The 7,119-nt window shown below is 24.5% G+C and overlaps 1 pseudogene; it reads left to right on the top strand.

Annotated features, from left to right (window-relative positions):
• Window positions 1-4,753: 4,753 nt before the first annotated feature.
• On the top strand, window positions 4,754-6,317 carry LOC112591969 (annotated as a pseudogene).
• The last annotated feature ends 802 nt before the right edge of the window (window positions 6,318-7,119 follow it).

The following is a 7,119-nucleotide window of genomic DNA, read 5'->3' on the forward strand; positions in this document are numbered from 1 at the left end:
AATAAATAAACTTTATTTTAACCAACTCTTTTTAATTTAAGATCAACTGAGAGAAATTAGGAAAGTATCGCTTGCCAGAATCTTTTGTGATAATAGTAATAATGACACAATGATGCAGAAACAAGCATTTTTGAAACGTTCGGTTACCGATTTGCAACTGTATAAATCTCAAACAATTCCAAACATCAACCTCAATCATTGGGCAGAAATAGTAGACTAAATTGTAAAATAACCTTGTACAAAAAAATTTTTGTTTATTATTTATTAATGTTTGTCATTTGCATATATTAGTGTTTATATTTAGAATTGTATAATTTATAATCATTTTATACTACATAAATGTTTATACATACAAATAAAATGTATATAATTTGAGTTAACTTATTACAGTGTTGAGTAGTATCTAGATAAAACTATATCATATTTATCTCATCTAGATAAATAAGATACTAAATATCTGATTGTCATCTAAGATAAAATATATTCTTATCTAGATAAATAAATAATTTCTAGTTTAGAATTTTTGATTGATTGGTTGTTAATTTTGCCTTCGGACGATGATATATTGATATATAGAATTTTCTACTCAAATGTTATCGTTTAATTATGTGGTTTTTGTAGAAAATGCATAGTTTATTGACGCCAAAAGTTGAAAATGCGAGAAGGGGAAAAAATCAGTCATCAAATATCACTCAGACAAAAATTATTATTATAATGATATTTCTTCAAATAAAGTTTCAAAGCAAAAGGTATTCCTTGTCAATAATTTAATTTATGTCCAGGTATATTTAATATTATATTATTATACAAGAATCTATTAAAATATTTAACTATTATACAAAATGTACAATAGTCTTAAATGTATTGAAATTAAAATGTCAACAACAATATGGTTTCAAGTTTATAATTAATTAATTTAAGTCTAAGATATATTCTAAGACATTCAATTTGATTGGTCTAATAAACCTATTTATTTATAAATTAAGAATATAATTATTGGGTAGGTATTAAATTAAGTGTATGAAGTTTGTGTAAAACAATATATTAATTAGGTAGTAACTAGTAACAAAGTATGTGAATAATGAAAATACACTGGTACTTACACTTAAATAATAAATACCTAGCGTATAAATATAATTCATGAATAACTTAATTTATTTAACACAAATTTACATCTTAAGGTTACTAAATATTTTACTCAATAATTTGTAAAATAAAATATATTATTTCAGATTATAGAATTAGTGTTTAACTATATTATCAATGAAATGTGTCCATTAATTACATGTGAAAAAAAGACTTTTCGGGAATTAATAATTGGGTTAATTGAATTGAAAGACACCTCTATGATCGAAGACAAATACGATATCATTTAAAATTTACTTATGCAGTGTATGTGGCGATGTTGATAGATTTAATCAAAAAACATAACTATATTTGCACGACTGCAGATATTTGGAGCACAAACAACAAGAGTTATATGGGTAAGTAATCACTGATTTTTTATATTTATATGTAAATGTGTAATTTGAATGGAGAATAACTTGATTTCAAAGAAATAAATGTTCATAGGCATCACTAAAGGGTATCCAGGGGTATATTTGCTTCTCTGAAAGTTTTTTTTTGATGTATCAAAGGGAGTTTTGCTGTCCCACAATTATTTTTTTTCCACAAAATTATATTCAATAACTATTATTTAAGAGAATGAGTTTTAACTTACAATATGAATTCAAAATATCACTGTTAAAACAATTGTTTTATTTTAGGGTATGACATGTCACATCATTAATGACAATACATACCAACGGAAATCATTCATTCTTGGATGCAAACGAATGAAAGGAAGTCATGATTGTCTTAAAATTGCTGAGGTTATGACTGATATTACTAATAATTATAAAATAGATCTTTTGAAAATAACCTATGTTGTAACAGATAATGCAAGTAATTTCGGTAAATCTTTTCGAACATTTTCTAAAGTTTACCTTCTAAACTTCAGTCAATTTCTACTACTGCGGGTAATTAAAATAAAGATTATGATGTAAGTAGCTCTAATAGTGAAACAGATGATGAATTTTCTAGTCTAGATATACAGTAGTAAATATTAATACTGTACTCTCAAACCCAGGACAATTTGAAACTAGTAATGATAGTTTATTTTTGCCTCCACATATTACTTGTTGTGCACATAGTTTAAATCTAATTGCAACTCATGATATTTCTACCATTGAAGATAATAAGTACAACAAAATATCTGAATCAACATTTCAAAAATTATTAAGTTTTGGAATTTATGTAGTAGGAGTACAGTTGTATCTGATAAAGTTTTAGAAATATGTGACTGCAAGTTCCCTGTACCTATGTCCTATAGTGACAAGATGGAACTCATTATTTGATGCATCAAAAAAGATTTTGTTACACAAAATTGAAATTGTTAAAATATTTGAAGAATTGAAGTTAACAAAAATAAATAAAAATGAGTGGATTTTTTTTAGAGGAGTATTGCTCGGTGATGGAACTTTTAGCCAATACATATAACATATAACATAATAGTAATATTAAAAAAATAAAAATTATTATTATTATAATAAATATGAACACATTATTTTGAATGGTATTCATTAAAACATGGTTTCTTTTCATTTAAAAAAAGTACTGACAACTGATTTCTTTTTAATAATTTGTATTGTAAATTTTAAAATTAAATTGTTTTTTAATTACTTTTTGTTAAATTTATATTTAAAATTTTAAATATTATATTAAAAAATCTTATATTATTAGATACTTATAAAGTTATATCTTTTAATTCCAAATTTTATTAAATTTTATTGATAATTAAAGTTTTTTTTTTTGATGTATTGCAATGCTTAGATACATTTTTAAATGTTTTTACCAATTGTTTTTTTCTTTTTTGTTAAATATAATAAATAATTCTGTTTTTAAGTAAATGTTAACTCAATGGTACTTCTATGCAATTTTTATTTATTAAATAAGGATATTAATTGTGGGTATAGAATTTGGAAAACAGATGTCTTAAAAAATATAAGTTACCAATTAGTGATAATTGAAAAAAAAAATTAATAAGATTTACAGTATCTCCGTGTTCAGTTCGAATTGAAGAAAAAAGTAGGTACACAGTAATAAATCATTTTTTGACAATTAAAGTAAGGTATTGAATACAAAAACTGATAATTAAAAAAAAAAATTGGTTATACAATAATTTAACAATCGTTTAAAACAATTAAGAAATATATTTCGTTTTTACGGATTTTAGACAAAAAATGAAAATATCTTTATCTTTATCTAAATATTATTTTTGTTATCTGGGTTCAAAGCTGATTACAAACATTTTATTTGGTATATTAATTATCTTAATTAATAAGATAATATGCAACTAGAGCTTCTACCAGTCACAGAAAAGTAATGATTTGGTATTCACCATTACCTTTTTAAAAGCATGAGTAACCGACTTTAAAGTTTAAGTAAATAAAAAAAATATTTATAAATAAATTAATCAGATTTAACAATTTAATGAACCTAAGAGCCAGGGTATAGTCTATTGCAGTGGTTTTCAACCTTCTTAACAGTGTAGCACACTTTTTCTTCTACAAAATTTTTGCGGCACACCAATTAATATAATATGCGAAGCATATATTTTTATATATAATACATATATATATATATATATATATATATATATATATATACAAAATTAACTCCATTAATAGATTTATCGCGGTACACTGGTGTGCCGCGACACACCGGTTGAAAACCACTGGTCTATTGGTTTAGTGTTACTTATTTACTTTTTTCTTTGAATTGTGTATAACATTTTATATAAGTCTTAGTATTAAATAATATATCTAATACATAGTAACCATTACAAAATACCTAATAAAATACTTTTGTTGAGGAAAGTAGCTTTAAAATGTATTACAATATTCTTCATAATTTGATATTAGACTTGCTTTATTCGAATTATTTTTTCACATATTATAAACATTTACAAAATATTTATAAATATTTGTATAGCTAAGCTTTGATATTTTAGAACAATATGTTTTATTATTAACTTGATATTTATGCAACGAATTTAAGAAATCATTTATAGATCATTTAATCAAAGATTTGCTAAAAAAAATTTTATTTAAACGAATAATAACCATTTTTAATCCTACTTAAAAAATAACATTTGTAGATAAAATATTCATTAATTTTAATTACTTTATTAGCAGTATTCATCTATCATAGATTAGATTACACTTAGTTATACATGATAATATTGGCTAATACACCATGGTTGTATTAGATTATATGTTAAGACATACGCTCATTGACAAGGGAAACTCACTATTAGTGTAGCAGTAATAGTAGTAGTAGGTACTACAGTACTGCTGTACTGTAGTGCAATACGGCAGATTAATATTTACTTTCTTCATTTTGTTACTAATAAGTATTTTGAATTTTATGAAATTTTTATAAAATAATTATACATATATGACTTTTATTTTTTTAAATCAAGCTAAGAATTCTATGTTTTTTTTTTTTTTTTTTTTTTTATGCAACAGTAGTGTGCAATTTAATAATATAAAATGTTCAGATAGAATTTAAAAAATGACTGTTTTCAGTTGTTGATGCTATCATTTTATAACCAACATAATTTATTTATAATGATGAAATACGGTCTGGAAAATACTTCAATAATTATGGTTATTATGGATACTTCAAAACAGAATGATTTAGCTACGGCTTCATGAGTCGATTTAAATTAAAAATTGAATCATCAGACTCATTCACAGATGTAACTGCCTATTTTTCATTAATTATTAAAAATCATCTAGTAGAATATGTACGTTTTACTAGGTAAGTATAAGAAGAAATGTATAAATAATTTAGATCTAATTAAAAAAAATATATTAATTAATTTTTTTATTATATCAAACCATGTTTTCCATACTTCAAAACGACTATTAAAAAAAATAAAATAATATTTAGTAAAGGTTTGTGTAAGGATATTATTTTAGAATTATTACGATTTTTTGTCGATTAGAAAAAATTATTTTGTTAAGGTTAGGCTTGGATAGTCACATAAACATTTAAAATATCAGCGCTGAAAAGTGCTATGAAAATACAAATATATACTACCTAATAAATAAATAATAACCATAAAAAAAACCGTATTGACCATTACAACTATTACAACCATATTGATGTTATTAAATCCTTGTTGAAGGATTCAAAGAGCAATGCAAACCTTCAAACAAAACATTCGGAGATAAATAGATAATATTTCTAAAAGTAAATACATCTTAATCTTAAATGTTGTTGTTATACAATTTATACAAATTGATTTAAAATATTAACGATGTGAACGGTGTAGTAGCAAATAACACAAACCGATACCACACTATTGATACCGAAGACGTTGAAGAGACAATAAAATATGGTTTTCATTTGATTAAATATTATATTGAAGATATAGAGTCTAGAAAATTAAATGCTAACGTTCAAATAAAAATTGGAAGTCCTACTCAAGGACAATTGATCAAATCTCAGCTTTCCAAAGACGGATATTCAACATATTGAAACGCTGAAGTTATAACTCATTCGTCGTTTTTTATGTGCAGTACTAGAATGTATAAAAATAATAAATTTGTATCTTAATTTTTAATTACCAAAAATACATTTTTATTGCAGTAACAGAATTGAATGTACCAAAAATATATCGAAAATAAAACTAGACAATACTTCATTGAGTGATATGTGTTTGCCCGTCTGTTATAAGTTATAACAAAGGCACGTGTAGAAGAATAAATTTGAAGTACCGTAGTCCTGATGGTTCTTGTAACAACTTGAAGCGTATTTATTTGGGAAAAGCGACCATGCCATATGCACGTTTGCTATTTCCAGCTTATTTAGACGGTAATTTTTTTTTTTTATCTTTGTTATTACAAACATATATTCTGTAATACATATATATATTTTGTATAAACTTTTATTTTAACACGATGGTCATAGTAAATTTGACTAAAGCACATGTGATGTTTATTTATACTACGAATTATATTTTCATGTATAGGGCATATAATAATTCTGTAATTGTATGTAGGTGTTTACCGTGTTACCCAAAAACTACCCAATCCAAGAATACTAAGCAATGAACTTGTCGTAGACGAGGATTCACCTGATCCCATAAAAACGATGGCGATGGTGTATTGGACAATTTTTTTAAAACACGATTTATCACACATTGTCATTTCCAGCATAAGTAAAATTAAACATAACCGTAAAAACTGATTGATCGTAGTTAATTTATGTCTATGTATGTTGATAAAAAAAACGAAAGTACCGGTAAAATGTTGTAATGATGAGGAAAGAGAACTATCTCCTCGAGACACATACAAATTGTGCATGCAAATAAGAATACACGACAATGATACATTTTTTAGTCATTTAATGCATAGATGCAAAAACTACGAGTGTTCGGTGCCAGAAGTGCGTCCAGATTGTACATTAGGACCCAAGGATCAAGTAACAGCCATACAAATTATTAATATTTGTATAAGTTTTAAGATCCTGAAATCTTAATAATAAAAGTTACTTTTATGTTAAAATTACATAATTTTATACTTGTTTTTTGTACGTGATTTCTGGCAATGTACCTTTTTAGATACATGAATATTAGTATTGGATTATGGCAATGTAACTTTTAAGATACAACTTATAACTTTGAAATTTTAAGTCCAATATTTTTTTGATAACATTTTTGAACTCAGCGACCTTAAAATAGTTTGAAAATAGCTAATTTAAAATTTCCATTCAAATATTTTTATACTTGCCAAGTTAAGGATTAAACATGGGCTTTAAATATAAGGTTTATATTGTTATTTGATCAAAAATAGATTAAAACAAAAATATCAGATGACAATGAAGACAAATTATGTTTTCGTCATTTAGAAAAAAGTCTTCTACTAGGTTTGTAAAAGAATTTTTTTTATTTTTGAAAACTTAATAAAATATGATTGTTACATAGGAATTTTTTTTGGCGATGCTGGATGGTTCAATGAAAGTGCTCTAGTCTTAAAACACACGTATAAAATATTTACTACGAAATGGGTA

This window comes from Melanaphis sacchari, unplaced genomic scaffold, assembly GCF_002803265.2.
Source record: "Melanaphis sacchari strain LSU unplaced genomic scaffold, SCAv2.0 Contig14_pilon_pilon, whole genome shotgun sequence".
Taxonomy (NCBI): Eukaryota; Metazoa; Arthropoda; class Insecta; order Hemiptera; family Aphididae; genus Melanaphis; species Melanaphis sacchari.